The following is an 18418-nucleotide window of genomic DNA, read 5'->3' as shown; positions in this document are numbered from 1 at the left end:
ATGGTTTTTTCAGTGAATTTCAAAGGTTTTTTAAATGCTAATTCCTAACTATATAAGGCCTGAAACCTATGGTTTTTTCAGTGAATTCGCAAGGTTTTTTAAATGCTAATTCCTAACTATATAAGGCCAGAAACCTATGGTTTTTTCATTGAATTCGCAAGGTTTTTTAAATGCTAATTCTATTAGCGGATAACGTTTTTATATATTAAAACGTTTTTTAAATCTCAAATGCCTGCTTTGCTAACAGAGTTTTTAAGCACAGGCTCTTTTGTCTCTGGTGGCCATCTTGGGAGACTGCATATCAGAATTTTTTTAATGAAATATAAGAGGATTTGAGAAGTCACTCAAAATGTGCCCTAATTTTTCTTTCTTCAGCACTAATCATAATTTCTATGGCAAAATGAACCCCCTCATTTTGTCCCTTTGCAAAATAAATGTTTTAAGTGTTAACACTTTATTCCAATCAAGATAACTTCAGGTGTGCCATACTTTTGTCATAAGTAAGACTGTTAGCGCTCTAGTTGTTCTTTAGAACACTCTGTGACATTCTGTCATTGGGCTATAGTTGGGCTACATCTGGCTGATATTTGGGCTACATTTGTTTTTTTTTGTCTCTGGTGGCCATCTTTGGGCTACATTGGGCTACATTTGGGCTCTAATATATATATATATATAGCCCAATGTAGCCCAATATATATTTTTTCAAAGTTAATTTTCGTAAAAACCACTGGAGCACATATCTTGAGACATAGCAAAGGCACATCGGGCTACCAGTGCCTAGAATTTTGCCAAGTTTGGTGGAAAACCATTCAGCCGTTCGGGCTAAAAGTGAGTTCAACCGCCCTATGGAAATGAACATGGGGAAAACACATTTTGGGACCCCCCTTTTATCTCGGCCCCCGCTTGAGGAATCCCCCCCAAACTTTCAGGGAAGGACTGGAGCGCCGCAAGGCAAAGTTAAGGAAAATTTCAGGAAGATTCCTCAACCGGCGCCAAAGTTATTCCCAATAGAATGTTGCGATTTCCCTATGGAAAACAATCCTAACTATATATACCTACTGGCTATCGCCAGTAGGTAATATATATTTATATATATATATTTATATATATATATATATATATATATATATCCAGCTCACTTGTTGCACCAAGTGCGAGATCACTCTCGGGCGAGTGCGCGGATGCGGCGGTGCCTGCCACAATATCACAGCTCCAATCCTCCCTTTTAAAAGAAGAAAACCGGCACTCACGAGAGACGTTTTCAGTCAATGCTTTACTGCAATGCAAACAGACGCGTTTCGGCGATGCCTTCCTCGATGTTTACAGACGCACCGGGAGGCCACCAATTTATTTGCTTACAATGCGTGTTGCTTCACAATTGTATAGAAAGGGGACTCGCACGCAGTGCCGACATATCTGCCATCTTGAACTGTTGTTACACATTAACATTTTGTGTTCCACATACGTACATTACACTAATCATCAGATATTGAGCGATTACATAGTGCTATATCAAATTACAACCCTCCCATGGGCGCAATCCATGTTGTTTACGGGCACATATAAATTTACGGGCAAACGCACAATATGTGTCATTATAGCTCAATTATTCGCTAACATAGGTACACATATATTTGCGGCGCTATACACATTTGTGAATGGCCCTGTTTTTGCATTTATCATTTCTATTTGCCGTGTATCGGCTAGCAGTCCTATCTCTCTTTTTAAGAAATCTGCCTGTTTTACTAAGCCTGCCCATTACATAGATCTAATCTATGCCATGCTTACAATTTACGTGCAATGACCTTCATTTCTATGCCATGCTTACAATTTACGTGCAATGACCTTCATTTACAGCACCGCTGTATCACATCTTGCCGTGGATCGGCTTGAGTCCCCTTTTAAACTTCTACATTTGAAGCATTTCCAATATATAACACCTACATATCATCACCATATTTATAAGATTACACCATTCATTTTATATTTTATAGCATTATGGTACTTTTCCGGATTAACAGGTTCACTCCGCAAAATCTTGTTCTGCTCACACATTCTGTTCTATATGCACATTTCTCATTGCGTACTAGCAATTTTTCCTCTTCCCTCTAACTGTAACAGTCTCAGCCTCTTTCAATCCCCCAAATGTGACGCTAGCCCCTCCCTACTATTCATACCCATAGGCTACTTTGTCTGACAGTCTATAATGTAGCGTGACTCTAATCTCCTTAGTTTTTTCAGTCTGTCCCCGCCTCTTACACTCTCAGGCACATGATCTAAACCATAGAATCTCAACAGATTTCTATTGCTTGCATGTTTCTCAGCAAAGTGCCTCGCCACGGGGTACGCTGCATCTGTTTTCGCAATTGCCCTCTGATGTTCTAGGATGCGAATTTTCAGTGGGTGTACAGTACACTCCCTATAAAGCAGAAGTCACATGGGCATATTAGGCAATACACTGCATATGGTGTTGTACATGTCAGAAACTTCTGAATGTTTTTTTCCAGATGTACCTCTGGAATGCTGTAATGACCCTTTTACTATTTATACAGGCTTTACACCTCCCACATGGGGAAAACCCTTTCATTTCTTTGAGCGTGCCTATCTGTTGCCTGTCTTTCTCAAAATAGCTTCTCACCAGCTTGTCTTTCAGTGAGCGGGCCTTCCTAAAGGTTACCAGCGGATACTTAGGGATCTCCTCACTAATGACACTGTCTGTGCCTAAAATATGCCAGTTATTCTTCATCAAGCGTTTCAGATGATTAGCCTCCGCTGAATACAAGGTTATCATCCTAAATTTGTTTTGATTCGTACTGCCCTCCTTCCTGTCTTTCTCTGGTTTGGGGAAGAGAAGATGTTTTCAAGGAATGCCCCTTACTTTTCTCAAAGTCTTCTCCAACAGCTGGTCATCATAACCTCTCTGCGAGAATCTTTGTATGCATTCCTTAGCTGATTGCTCAAAACCACAAGGGTGTGTGCTATTGCGTTTTAAACGCAAGAGCTCTCCGTAAGGGATACTCTGCACTAGTTTTGGAGGATGGTTGCTTGTGGCGTAAAGAATGGAGATTCCCGCAGTACTTTTGCGATACAGAGATGTATTTATTTGCTCCTCTGAAACAAACATCTTCAGGTCCAGGTAGTCCACTGCCACTGGACTCACTGTCCCCGAAAATTGCAAGTTCACCTCGTTGTTGTTTAGGTCATGAATGAAGTCCTGAGCTGTTTCCGTGCTGCCCTGCCATATTATGAATAGATCGTCTATATAACGATACCATTCCACTGCCCTGCCAGTTTCATCTCCTATGGTATGTGCTCTGGGCATCCGCTCCGCCCACCAGCCTACGAACAAGTTCGCATAGCTGGGGGCGAAGCAGGTGCCCATCGCCGTACCAGAGATCTGTCTGAAGTATCCCTCTTCAAATGGAAAAATATTGTTGGTAGGGCAGAACCTGATGAATTCTAGCAGCATTACATTATGTTCCGCAAATCGCAATTGTCTCTTATTCAAGTAGTACTGTACTGCTTTTAGTCCATCTTCATGCTGAATGCAAGTATACAAACTTGTTATATCCAGAACCATTAGTTGGTATGTCTCATCCCAAATGATTTCTGAGATCTTGCCCAAAAGTCTTTCGTATCTCTAACATAAGATTTTAATTCTGCCACAAAAGGAAAGAGAAAATTATCTATTAATCTTGACACGTTCCGTCAAGGAACCTTGCGAGGAGACTATAGGCCTAGCTGGTGGCTGCACATCGTCCTTATGGAGTTTCGGGATGTGGTAAAAGGTAGCTACAATGGGGTTGGGACATCGTAGATACAGATGTTCTTCAGGCCCCAGCATCATTTTGACATTCCAACATCTAAGCAGAGTTTCATATTCCTCAATGCTTTTCAGGTACTCTTCCCATGTTGTTCCGATGTAATATCTTGTGTTAGAAAGTTGTCGCAAGTCATTTGGACACTTGATGCTTGAATAAATCATCATTTAACTTTCTAACTTTGCCTTTGGAGTCGGTTTCCTGGTGTTGCGCCTTTCTTTGGATGGTGTTACCCCTGGAATCCTGCTGTGGAATATATATATATATATATATATATATATCTCCGGGGTCCCCGCACATGGGCTGAACTATTCAGTGCTTATGACTTTGATGAGTATACCCGTGAAAGAGAACTAGTATTACAGGTAAGTCATTTATCCTTATTGTATTTTGGCATTGACAGTATCCTGCAGAATGTCTGTGGCGGAGACAGGGAGAGAAAACTGAGACGTTTGGAGTCGTAGTATATAATCCTGCTTGGTAGCAAATCCCTTTGAGGCCCGAATGATTATGAGGACCTTTATGTACATATCGGCTGATGTGACATTGAAAAGATGATAATTTTTCTAATCTCATTTGTGAGATGAAAGTTTTTTCCTTCCTCTCTGCCTATCCGCATTTCTTTGAACTTTTTCTTCTACACTTTTTTATCTACATATTCTCTTTTCTTCTTCTTTCTTCCTTCTCTTCATTTCTATGTATCTAACCCCTTTCCTTCTCGTGTAATGAAATATAGAGCAATTATGTTCACTTTTTGCTATGACTACGAACCTAATGAATAGTGGCAGCGATTTTGCTTTGCAAGTTTTTTTGAACTTGGTGCTAGCGTTTGCAAGTTTTGATTTTTTCTTCGGGTGGACCTGTTAAACAACTTTAGTAATCTGGCTCTTTTTGATTATCGACGGTTAACTATGTGGCAAGCGTAAAGTATAAGAAACCACTGGGGACATTTCATGCAGTGTGATTATATACTCAAGCCACTTGATGGTATCTGATTTTGTAACTTCTGGATAAATAATCTTATGTTTGCCACTTGGCTGGTACACTAGGCTATAAACCAGGTGTCTCCAACCTTTTCTAAAGTGAGACCTACTTTTGATAAGTGAAAATCATTGTGAGCACCTAAAGGCCGAGCAACTCACAAATTGTTCTCAGAGTCCCTCCACGCCCAGCTTAATTGACTAAAGGGCCTCTTCAGAGAGAGAGCTACCCATTTGGAATATGCAATGCACAACATGAAACCAGAAAATCTATCCCAGCTTCCCTCTTCAACAGTTTTTGTGATCCTGGCCTCTGAGGTCTCCAGCTAAGACAAGTACACTACAATCATACGAAATTGTAGGAACCTGCAGAGCTGTGTAAAGCTACCAGCATTGAAAACCATAAACTGAACGTCTGTCTCTCACAGCTTGCTGGCCATGTACGTACTTGCTGCAGTGCCCCACAAGGGGTTATCACACATGACGGTAACTTGAAATGCTGAAGTTCAGGGTGTGCATTGTACAAAAATCTCCCCTAATAGACTATAAAGTTGTTACACATGACTTGCCTCTGAGTACATTAATATACCATTGTCATAAGGGACGGTGGGAGTCTGACTGTTTCATGTTTAAAAACAATCACTTTTAAAAAATACCTCATAACGCTGTGGTGTATTTTTATGCTCCAATGAAATGCTTCTCCATGTTGGAGAAATAAAAGTTGGTAATTTTTTTTTAAGATACCCTTTTTGTATGACTTTTGTGTCATTATTTGCAATGTTTTCAAACCTGTACTGGTGCAAGGAAGGGGTCATGCGCCTAAGCTTGGTTCATGTCTTAGCTTTCCCTGTTCCTTTGTCGCAGAAAAATATAGCCACTACAGGGGTTAGGTACTTTTTTCAACTGGGATATATTTAAGTGTGCCATGAAATTAACACTTCATTTTAAATTTCTCGTTTTACAGGGATTTTTTTTATTACTACAGTATTGGAGCTTTCATAGATTCACATGCCTGAATCATTCCCCGTCGTCAGAGGGGAGTTTCCGGTATATAAAAAAGCGATGCTTAGCAGTAAAGCAAACTGAAAGAGGCCTAGGCCCATTTTCCTTTTGCAACCCATTACATTTGGTATGTAAAAAGGACCAAACTTTTCACTGAACCAATCAGAGCTTCTCACCCTCTAGAACCCTCCTGAGAGAACCTTTTGCCCCTCAGATTTTCTACCGCACGTTGTGCTAGGGAGTCTCCTTTGAGCTCTGCTCAAACTCTTCAATTCTATTCACTTTGACTGGGATTTGAGGTTTTCTCATTTTCAAGTATCTGAAAGAGACACGTTAGTGATAGATTCCTTACCTTCGAATATCCCCAGGCATCAGACTGGATCCGGAAATTTTTGCGTAGCAGTACCCTTGCGCGTCGGTAGGCGTCGTCTGCGGCTCTGCGTCCGTCGTCGGCGTCGTGATGACTTCGTCGGAGTACTTAGACGCCGCCTCCGCGTGCTGACGTCAGTTCTTCTTTTTTCCGCGCCAGCAGCGCAGATCTGGAAAAAGTGGTACCTTAGTCACTTTTTGACTAAAACTTTTTTGATCTTTTGATCATCCCTTTTCGAAGTCTCCGACTCCGAACGGTGCCGTTAGGGATGCCAGGTTTTAAGCCCTGTGAGGAATGCGACCGGCTGATGACGGTCACCGACCCTCACCGTCGGTGTCTCCACTGTCTCGGCGTCGACCACGACGACAAGACCTGTTCCGACTGCCGGGCCCTGACTTCGAAGGCTAGATGGGAGCGGTCCCGTAAGCGGCTTGAACTCCGGCAGTCGGCCCCGCGCCAAGAGAGGTCCCGATCCGGACGGAGGTCGAGGGACCGGTCGCGGGAGAGGAGCCATCGGAGCTCCGGGAGTCGACATCACTCCTCAGGGTCGAAGTCGTCAGGTAAGCACAAAAAGTCAAAGAGACGTCATCGCTCTTCCGACTCCCCCCGACGCTCGCGCGACGCGGCCGGGGGTTCAGGTGGCACCGCCCACGCGGCTCCGTCGGAGTCGCAGGCGCCGCGTCCAGCCTCATACCCTCCGGTCCCTGGGCCTAACACTGCGCCGGAGGAGATCGAGCGGTTCCTCATGTCCATGAGGTCCCTCTCTCCTCCGACGGGCTCTGCGGTGCCTTCGGGCCCAGCGGACCCGTCTGGGGGCCCTAGCGGGTCGGGGACATCGGCCCCGATGCCATCGGGTGCTTCGGCTCTGACGCCGCCGGCGCCTTCGGGCCCGGCGCCGCGGGGCCCCGCTGGAGCAGGTTCCGGATCCGGGTCGTCGCCGGTGGACTTAACGACCTCCCCGGCGCCGGCCCCTCAGGTATCACCCCCGGCGCCGTCCTCGGGCGGCGCCGTCCCCGATGCCTCCCTCGACCCGGGTTCCGGCGCCGGAGCGGCGCCGCTGGGCGCCGCTCTCGACGCCGTTCGGAGAGTTCACTTTCCATGAACCGGCCCCATCCATTGCTAACCCTGAGTACCAGGAGATGGGTGATGAGGAGGATTGGGAGGGGTCTGAGGACCCTCTGGCACGTGAATGCCAGTCTCAGGAGGACTGGGCAGGTGAACTTGGGGAGGCCAGTGGTATAGACACTTCGCCTGACACTGGCTTTGTCTCACCTCCTACCGTGGCTATGGAAGAGGGGGCAACCTATAGTGTGGTGTTGATGAGGGCGGCCAAGGCCTTGGGCCTTGAGCTCCCAGTCGCGGCCGTGAGGACTAACCTCTTCACTGAGGTCCTTAAGCCGCAGTCATGCTCAGCCGAGCCTCTGCTGCCGTTTAACGAGGCCTTAACGGACGTTCTTTTGGGCACTTGGTCCAAGCCCGCTACGGGTTTGCCTGTAGATAGGAACGTGGCCAGACACCACCGCCCGGCCCCGGGCGACCCATGTTTCCTGTCCACCCACCCCACCCCCGAGAGCCTTGTCATCCAGGCCTCCAATTCCGAGACCGCATTCCTGTCGGCTCCGCCGGACAGGGAATCCAAGAGGTACGAGCAGTACGGTAAAAAGATCTTCTCCTCCCTTAGTCTGGGACTGCGGTCTTCCAACAACGCATGCCTCTTGGGCCGCTACACCCACTCTCTGTGGGATACGGTTGTGGAAGTGCTGCCAGAGTGTCCGTTGGAGGTACGGGCCAAACTCGGCCAAGCCCTTGTGGAGGGCCGGGATGCAGCCAGATATTCTATCCAGTGTGGGCTGGATACCACCGACTCACTAGGTAGAACGATGGCAACGACGGTGGCGGTCAGACGCCACGCCTGGTTGAGGTCCGCCAACTTTTCGGCCGATGTCCAAAACACACTGATGGACATGCCGTTTGATGGCCGTCGCCTTTTTGGCGACAAGGCAGACCATGCGCTTGAGCGCTTTAAGGACTCCAGGGCTACGGCCAAGTCCTTGGGCCTCTCGGCCCCGCGCCAGCAATCGGCTGCCTTTCATTCCTTTCGTGACCACGGAAGGGGTGTACCCACACGTGCTGCCAGCCACGTTCCGCAGGGTAATACCCAACGCGGTGGCGGCCGTGGAAACCGCCGTGGCGGCGGTCGGGGACAACGGCGAGGTGAGTCCACACCTTCCCCCGCAGCATCCGCCTCACACCCCTCCTAGTTCGTGCTTTCAGGCCCATGTGACGCCAGTGGGGGGCAGGGTTCGCCATCACCTCCTCCACTGGCGCACTGTCACATCGGACAGGTGGGTGTTGCAGATCGTCCGTGTAGGAGAGTGGGGTCTGCAATCCTATGGTCACCCCAGATTTTTGCTTTTTGCTTCACTAGTTTACGACTTTCCCTGGCTGTGGGCCTGCTAATCAGACCCACAGCCTAGCTGTTCTCTCTCTAAATTGACAACCATGTACCTTAGGTGCATTTACCAATTGGTACTGGGCCACCTTATCAGTCCCTGTACAATGTACTATAGGTACCTAGGGCATAGGTGTACCCAGGGCCTACCAGGGTCTGAAGCATGTATCATGCCACCCCTGGCTGGCCATCTAAACAGACACAACTGGCTGCACGACAGCTGGGGCAAGGTGGTGTAATCACCCTTTGCTGTAGATATAGTATACCTATATCTAACCCTAAAATGGACACATATATTCCTATCAGTCACTCCTATGGCAGGCCTTATCAATCCTAAAGGCAGAGTGCTTGGAATTATGTGAGATGGTGCTCTGGCATGAGCGGAGCCCGTCTGCAGCTTGCGGAACAAAGTCCTAATAGATGTTCCATGATAACGCTATACCATATACTCTTAAGTGCATTATAATCCTCATGGTTGAATGCTAACTTTGGTATAGCATTATCAAAACATGTCGAGTAAGGTGTCATACGAATTGGAATACTACCCCCTCACCAATTCTGGCGACGGGGGTAGCATTCCACCCTTCTAGAGGGACACAACATGTATGTAACTGTGAACCCCGGTTAAAGTTATCTCAAGCCTTGGCATCACAAAATGGATGCTGCCACCACAGACACAAGTCTGACCTCCTGCTGCTGGGAGTCCTTCCAGCGAGGGAGGCTTGGACAAAGGGTTTCCTGCCTTGGGAGGTGCTAGCACCACCCCAGACAGGATTTTGTGTATTGGGTAGGACAGGCCTGAAAGGAATGAGACATGCCCGGGGCACACAAGGTGTCCTGTGCATACACCGGTTCAAACCAGTTGCTGGGGCATCCCTGCTCTGGCGCGAAACCGGGCAAAGGATAGGGGGTGTAGCCACCCCCTTCCTGGTCCAACCCAGGGGAGGGACCTAGTCAGTAGTGCAGCCCCCTTTAGGAGAATAAAGGTAGGAGCTGGTCCCATTCCAAATTAGATTATCCTGAACAACTTACAAGAAGAAACTCTGTACTTCGACGTTCTGCTCCACAGAAGACTGAAGAATCTTCCTTTTGGGCAAGGAGTGTCCACCCTGCACAAGCAGGCACCATCAAGCGTCCAGCGGCTTCACTTTGTCGTCTTCCCTCGAGGATCCAGACTTCAGAGCCCGACGAGACCCGGATTCCCAGACCTCTTCGACCTCAACCTACATCTGAGGCACAGCTGAGATCCGTGGGTGCGACGAGACACGTGGGCCCGGCCATATTGAAAGAAACTGCACTTCGCTTCCAGCACGACTCCAGAGGTAAACTCGACCAAGTGCTTTGGGGACTGAGAAGCCCCTGCCCCGAGCAGCTCCTGCACCGAAGATCAGCCCTCCAGCATCCACGAGATCTGCGTGGGGCCCTTCTGCCTGGTTACTGCTGGACGCGTTGTCTGGTCACTTGCCGGCTGGCTAGTGGCCTCCTAGACGACGAACTTTGAAACCTTCACTGCTGGTCTGGTTGCTCCAGACTGGCCCTTGCTCCCTTCCAAAAGAGGAGCACCCCGGACCCTCCTGGTCCACTCCAGATGCCGTTTCCACTCACCGCATGGGTTGCCTTTGGCAAGGCCTGTTGACGCCGATTCCGGATCCAACACCGCCGACAGTGAGAGCCTGCGTGGGACAGCTCGTGCCTCCATCCTGGTCGTCGAAGACACCTCCTGGTCCACGTGGCTGCAGAGACGAGCGTCCACTCTTCACCTGATCGCGTCAACAGCAGTTGGTTCCTTCCTGGTTCCACACCGGTCACTGGCTAGTGACTTTGAACACTGTCCCCTCTGCTTTCAGGTCCTCTTCTTCACCGATCCACTCTTGGATCGCACCGGACATCTTCCTCCTGGTCGCCTGCAGCATCTTTTCCTCCAGGCTCCATAGACTTCAACGCGAGAACCCGACACACTTTGACACCTATGCACCCGCAGCCCGTGGGTGAGGTAACGAGAGCATTTCGGTTCTCAAGGGTAGTTTAACTGTCCTAGTGTCCAGTTCCACAGTCGTTTTAGTCCTAACTAGTCAGGATTGTCCCTTTAACTTGAACTGTACTGTCCATAGACGTTGTTACGCATCTCGCGTGTGAGTTCACACTCTGCACATGCGTCCAGTGGGCCTCCTATTACTTACCTAAGGTGAAGATAGCGTAGTCCTAGCGAACTTCCAGCCTCTGGACAGCTCCATTCCTTCTATCGACTTTCACATTCCACTTACTTAGTATATGGTTTGTCGTGCCCCTAGGGCACCATTGTAATTTTGTGCAACGTATCGTATTTTTCCTAAGAGATTGTCATGTGCTTAGCCCTCTGACCTCATAAAGAGTTCAGAGGTGTTTGTTATTAATAAATGTATTGTTTATTTTCATAACAACCTGTGTGGTGTCCTTTCATCTGGTATTCAAGGTGTTATATTGTGGTAAAACAGCTGGCTTCACATGCCAAAAGAGTTTAGCCTAAGACTGCTTTGTCCATGCTACCATTAGGATAGCTGGTCTATAAGGTTGACTTACAACCAATCACCATAAGGGTTGTTTGGACTGATACAAGGTGATCACTAGAACTAGTGTGCATCATATATCAGGCCAACTTCTCACAGTCCGAAGGGGCTACTCCCTCCCCTTTGAGGCGACTCCTCCAGCCATGCCACCGCAGAACCACCGTGTATCGGGGGATCATTTGCGACTTCTGCAGGAGAAAGTAGACCGTTACGGCCCTCTTGGCCAAGGGGGCCATCGAGCGTGTTCCTGGGCCAGAAGTAGGGTGTGGTTGCTACTCCCACTACTTTCTGGTACCCAAGAAGGGCAAAGGGGGCCTACGCCCTATCTTGGACCTACGGAACGTCAACGGCTTCCTCCGGAAGGAGAAGTTCAAAATGCTGACACTGGCTCAGGTCTTAGCTGCCCTGGTCCCAGGAGACTGGATGGTAACGTTGGACTTGCAGGACGCTTATTTCCACATCCCCGTCCTGCCGGCCCACCGGCGCTACCTGCGTTTCACGGTTGGCCACGAGCACTTTCAGTATACCGTGCTCCCCTTCGGCCTTACCAGCGCCCCACGGGTGTTCACAAAGGTGATGGCGGTGGTCGCAGCACATCTGCGCAGGTTAGGGGTTTCAGTCTTCCCCTACCTCGACGACTGGTTGTTGAAGGCGGGCTCGCCCCAGACAGTCGTCAGCCACCTCCAGACTACGGCAGATCTCCTGCACCAGCTGGGGTTCTCCATCAATGTGCCAAAGTCACACCTGTGCCCCTCTCAGAAGCTCCTCTTCATCGGAGCGGTTCTCGACTCGGCGCGGTTTTGGGTTTATCCACCCGAACAGCGGGTCCGGGATATTCAGGCTCTGATTCCCATCTTTCAGCCTTTATCCCGGGTCTCGGTCAGGTTGACGCTGCGGCTTCTGGGCTGATGGCCTCCTGCATCCTACTGGGGCATCACGCCAGGTGGCGGATGCGGGCTCTGCAGTGGGACCTGAAGTTTCAGTGGGCCCAGCATCAGGGCAACCTGTCCGACCACATCCTGATCTCGGAGGGCACTGCGAGACAGCTGCAGTGGTGGCTCACGGACCGCGATTGGGTCAACGGCAGATTCCTCTCCCTTCCCCAACCGGAGCACGTAGTTGTGACGGACGCGTCCCTCCAGGGCTGGGGAGGCCACATGAGAGAGGCGGAGATCAGAGGCCTCTGGTCTCCGGAGGAGGCCCGGCTCCACATCAACCTGTTGGAGTTACGGGCGATTCGTCTAGCACTGAAGACATTCCTCCCCTCTGTCCGGGGGAGTGTAGTCCAAGTGTTCACGGACAACACCACCGCCATGTGGTACTGCCACAAACAGGGCGGGGTGGGGTCGTGGACCCTTTGCCAGGAGGCTCTGCGCCTTTGGCAGTGGCTGGAACACCAGGGCGTGACCCTGGTGGCTCAACACCTGGCAGGTTCTCTGAACACCAGGGCGGACGAGCTCAGCCGTCGGTGCATGATGGATCACGAATGGCGTCTGAACTCGGACGTGGCGCAAGGACTCTTTCAGCAATGGGGAGAGCCTTGGTTAGATCTATTCGCCACCGAAGAGAACGCGCAATGTCATCAGTTCTGCTCGTTGGAATTTCCAAGGCGGCACTCGCTCTGAGACGCTTTTCGTCGCGAGTGGAGTTGCGGTCTATTGTACGCCTTTCCGCCTATACCACTTCTGCCCAGAGTGCTGAAGAAGATCAAGCGCGACCGGGCCCATGTCATCCTTGCGGCTCCGGACTGGGCACGAAGGTACTGGTATCCAGAGCTACTCAGTATGTCAGTCGATCCCCCGGTTCGTCTGCCTCTTCGGGAGGACCTTCTGTCGTAGCAGCAGGGGACGGTCCTCCACCCGAACCTGTCCAGTTTCCACCTCCATGCTTGGAGATTGAGCGGCGACAGTTGAGGCCATTTGACTTGCCTCCTGAAGTCTGTAATATCATTCTGGCAGCCAGGCGTCCCTCCACAAAGTCGGTATACGCCTGCAGGTGGAACAGATTTGTGGCATGGTGCACAGCAAAGGCTGTGGACCCTCTCTCTGCCCCTCTTTCTGAGGTTCTCCTCTTCCTTCTTTCTCTTGCCCAGCAGGGCTCTGCTCTGGGCACTATCAAGGGCTAACTTTTCTGCCCTTTCAGCCTTTCTGAGGCTGCCTGATCAACCTTCTTTGTTCAAGTCCCCTATTGTAAATAGATTTCTAAAGGGCACCACACACACGTTCCCTCCTGTTCCGTTTGTGATGCTTCAGTGGGACTTTAACCTGGTTCTTACATTTCTGATGTGTGCTCCCTTTGAGCCACTTCACAACTGTCCTCTCCGCCTTCTTACTCTGAAGACTGCTTTCCTGGTTGCCATCACCTCTGCCAGGAGAGTGAGTGAGCTCCAGGCCCTTTCTTGTACTCCACCTTTCCTTTCTGTCCATCCGGACAAAGTGGTTGTCACAGCCTTCCACATCGGGCAGTCTATCACCTTGCCAACCTTCTTTCCACCACCGCATCCCTCTAAAGAGGAAGAGCGGCTCCACCGTCTGGACCCAAAACGTGCGCTCTCATTCTATTTGGATCACCAGTTCCGGGTGGATGACCAACTCTTTGTTGGTTACGTGGGCGCTAAGAAGGGGAAAGCGGTGCACAAGAGGACCATCTCCCGGTGGATCATCTTGTGTATCCAGGCATGTTACTCCTTGGCTAAGAAGGAGCCTCCTGTTGGATTGCGGGCTCATTCCACCCGAGCCACGGCAACTACAACTGCCCTGGGCCGGGGAGTGCCCTTAAAAGACATCAATCAGGCAGCTACGTGGGCATCGCTGCACACGTTTGCAAGACACTACTGCCTGGACAGCCAAGTCCGGAGGGATGGCTTCTTTGGCCGTTCTGTCCTCCAGGACTTTCTGGTGTGATTATTGGTTCGCAGACCCACCACCGGGGTTGGTATTGCTGGGGTATCTATTCTAAGGTAAGGAATCTATCACTAACGTGTCTCTTTCAGATGCACAAGTTACTACTTGTGTAACGATATATCTGTAAGAGACATTAGTTAGTGATAGATTCCTTACCGACCCACCCATCCTCCCCGTTCTGCGAACCGATATCTAGGGTTAGGGTTATCCCCTTTCAGGGCCCTAGTTTCAGTGTTGGTTTTTAACATGGCTCAGCGCCTCTGGCGCGGAAAAGCTGTGTCTAAGAACTGACGTCAGCACGCGGAGGCGGCGTCTAAGTACTCCGACGACGTCATCACGGCGCCCACGACGCCGACGATGGACGCGGAGCCGCAGACGCAAAAATTTCCGGATCCAGTCTGACGCCTGGGGATATTCTAAGGTAAGGAATCTATCACTAACTAATGTCTCTTACAGATATATCGTTACACAAGTAGTAACTTGTGCTTTTTTCTTATTTGAAGTTCCTTATTCTTCTACCAAGGCTGATAAGGAGAAAAAAGGATTATTTAGAGCTTGTGCAACCTGCTCTAAAAAAGACTACAGATGACCCTCATGAAGATTGCATATACTGCCTCTATCCAGACCATCAAGCAAAGGATTGTAAGGTGTTCGAGGCATGTGGGCTGATAAATTCATATCTGTTGCATTAGATCGCCGCCTAGTGTTGGGTCCGGATGATCGCACATTGTTGTCCTGGAAGAGTCTTCGAAGTATCCTGAGATAGGTGGCTCCTCCCCTGGACTACAGTGCGCATGGGCATCGGCTCCATCCCCAGATTGTTTTTTTCCGCCATTGGGTTCGGATGCGGTCTCGACGTCTCTCTGTCGGAACCGAGAAAACTAGCTTTTTTACGGCCAAAAGGCCTTAGTTTCATTACGTCGGTATTGTTTGCGTACGGTCTCGAGTTCTTCCGTCTCTTTGAGTCGGAATCTGCGGAGTCGTATCACTCTTCGGACATCGAGGCCTTCTCATCGCAACACGACCAGAACTTTTCAGCATGGAGCGGAGCCCGTTTAAATACTGTCCCGTCTGTGGGTCCAAATACCCACATATCGACGTCTGTAACAAATGCCTTTCGCCAGACCATAACGAGGACAGCTGCAAGGCCTGCTCCAGATTCAGGTCAAAGAAGACGCTCAAGCTTCGGCGCGCGGTTCGCCTCGAGGCCAGACAAGCGGCCCCGGCTCCAGAGAACATCTTCGGCGAACAGGAAGAAGAGGGCCTAAGCCATCATCTTGAAATCTCGCCGCCCGCGACGGAGGTCGAGGCGGATCCGGAAGACGACGACGGAGTCGTGGATCAAGGCCTTGAATACGTCGACGAGGTAGGAGACGTCGAAGAAGTTTATGGGGCCGCGGAAGATAGCTCAGGGGATGAGCTATGCCCCGAAGGTTACGCGGATCAGGCTCGGTCACGGGATCGCCACTCGGCCTTACCCAAGACCCCGTACCGCAAGCCACGGCCCCGCCTTCAGGCCCGGCCACGGACATACTTGCTACGCAGCCCGTATCGAAACCGAAACCGAAACAAACTGTATCGAATACACCTAAAATGGCCGACACGAAAACGAAACCGAAACTAACGGATTCGAGTGCATCTAAGATGCCGGCCGTTCCACCGAAAACACCAAAGCCTGCTACCTCATCGACTCCGTCGGCCTCCGGTCCACAGAAGTCGAAGAAGACTGTCGATTTGACAGTGCCGAAGTCGTCAACGGAGGAGGCATCCTCTAAGAAGGTCGTCCGGCACGGGTCGACCGGGACGACGCCGTCAAAGTCCGCCAAAGCCAGCGACAAGACTCCGGTGCCGACTGGGACGTCGTTAGTCGGACGCGTGGTTGACACGGAGCCTGTGCGATCCCACGGATCAAAGAGCGGAAGCTCAACACATCGGTCCAAGGACTCGGTGTCTACGGCTGCAGCATCGACGTCTAAGACTCCGAAGGGCCCACAAGACGTCGGTTCCGAAGGCAAGGTGAAGGCCTCCTCGTCGGCGCCAAGTGACGCCGTGAGTGAAGCATCCCTCGTCGCCGCTTCACTCCGGAGAATTCGGGATAAGGCCTCTACGACGTCGGCTCCGGCGCCGTCGCATCAGAAGCCGATGGACATGCCGGCGAAGCCTGCTAGCAAACTTCTCTTCCTTCTGCCGCCAAAGGAGGCACCAAAGGCCTTTGCGCCAAAGACGGCGCCAAAGACATCGGACTCGTCCACGTCTGCTGGAGTATCGGGTCGACAACTCGACTCAGGAGACGATTCGGAGCGTTTTATCGACGCAGACACGGGCAAGTTGACCCTTTACAAGAGGAAGATCACTTCCCACCCAGTGGACTCTTATGTTATCCCACTGAAGAAGAAGAGGCTTGCACAGGACGCTCCAGTCCTGATTGAACCTATCCAGCCTCCTCCTAGAAGGAGTCCGACACCTTCCCCCGAACACTCTGAGGGAGAGGACTATGGACAAGATGACCAGTACACTTTCCCCATCAATGAACCCGATGCACAGCAAGATTCCTATGACGACATAGGCGACCAAGGGATACAGATTGTGGGGCAGGACCCACAGCCTTTCAGTGCACGTGCATCCCCAACAGAAGACTCTGCAGGTTTTCATGCACTCATTGAACGGGCAGCTGCTAATCATGATGTGGACATGCATGCTGACCCAGTGGAGGAAGATTTTCTGTTTGACACTTTTTCAGTCTCCGAAAAGACAGTAAAGACACTGCCTATGCTCAAAGGTGTCCTTAAGCATGCTGCGGACATCTTTAAAGAGCCTACCAGGGCGAGGGTGGTCAATCCACGCATCGAAAAGAAATACAGACCAGCACCTGCAGACCCTGCATACATTCGGGGACAGTTGCCACTAGACTCTCTTGTGGTCGCGAATGCCCGCAAACGGGCAAACTCCCAGACGACGGGTGAAGCTCCTCCCCCAGACAAGGAGTCTAAAGTGCTTGAGGCAGGGGGCAAAAGGGTGGCTGCGCAAGCCGCAAATTTCTGGCGTATTGCGAATACACAAGCACTGTTGGCACGTTATGATAGGGCGCATTACGACACCCTAGAGCAAGTTTTAGAACACCTGCCTTCGCAGTTTCAGGAGGCTACCAAACTGCTTATAGAGGAGGGCAAACTCATCTCCAACGCAGCCATAAAGTGTGCACTTGATGCCGCTGACACAGCAGCTAGGGCTATTAACACTAGCGTCATGCTGAGACGACAAGCGTGGCTACTCATATCAGGGTTTAAACCGGACATTCAAACGACCATACTCAATCAACCCGTCAATCCTGATAGGCTGTTTGGTCCTGATGTTGACACCACCCTCGAAAAGATTAAGAAAGACAACGAAACAGCTAAGTCTATGGGGGCCCTTCAATCACAACAATTCCGGGGCAACACTTTTCGTCGCTCAGGTGCACGTGCAGTCACCAGAGGACAGATGGGTCAACAATCACAGTTCACTAGAGGTGGAGCACAGTCCTCCTACCCAAAGCAGAATAAAGGGGGTTATCGAGGAAACAGCACCAGAGGACGTGGCAGAGGAAACAACAACTCCCGTTCCTCTGCCCCAAACAAACAGTGACTCTCTGTCACTGCCCCCCGACCATTTAACACCTGTCGGGGGGAGACTACAGCAGTTCCTGCCAGTCTGGACAAACATCACCACAGACAGGTGGGTAAGACAACTTGTCCAGTACGGTTATTGTCTAGAGTTAAAGTCCACTCCACCCAACATTCCACCAAGGCAGCGGCCTATGTCCGCAGAGCACTTGCACTTATTGCAGCAGGAGGTAGTGGTGATGCTGCAAAAAGGCGCAATCGAGCTCGTGCCAGTGGAGGAGGAAGGCACAGGGGTATATTCCCTGTACTTCCTTATTCCAAAGAAGGACGGATCTCTCAGACCCATTCTGGATCTGCGTCCCCTCAACCTGTATATACTGTCAGAACATTTCCATATGCTTACACTGCAACAGATTCTTCCCTTGTTAAACCAAGGGGACTTCTTAGCAACCTTAGACCTCAAGGATGCTTATTTCCACATACCACTACACCCATCCCACAGAAAATACCTCAGGTTCACTATCCAAGGCAGGCATTATCAGTTCAAAGTCCTACCCTTCGGAGTGACCACCGCCCCAAGAGTGTTTACCAAGTGTCTGGCGACGGTGGCGGCGCACCTCAGGAGGCAGAATTTCCATGTCTACCCCTACCTGGACGACTGGCTCGTTCAAGCCAAGTCGGAACAACAGTGCGCCGCGGACATGTCGACTACCATTCACCTCCTTCACAATCTGGGCTTCTC

At 50.4% G+C, this 18418-nt stretch overlaps 1 protein-coding gene across 7 annotated transcripts in view; it reads left to right on the top strand.

Annotated features, from left to right (window-relative positions):
• DNAH8 (dynein axonemal heavy chain 8) overlaps positions 1 to 18418 on the top strand; it is a 10041960-nt gene that overhangs the window by 431670 nt on the left and 9591872 nt on the right. The gene's annotated exons all lie outside the window — the stretch shown is intronic.

The sequence above is a fragment of the Lissotriton helveticus genome, chromosome 6, assembly GCF_964261635.1.
Source record: "Lissotriton helveticus chromosome 6, aLisHel1.1, whole genome shotgun sequence".
In the NCBI taxonomy this organism is placed as follows: Eukaryota; Metazoa; Chordata; class Amphibia; order Caudata; family Salamandridae; genus Lissotriton; species Lissotriton helveticus.
This window is presented reverse-complemented; position numbering and strand designations above follow the sequence as displayed.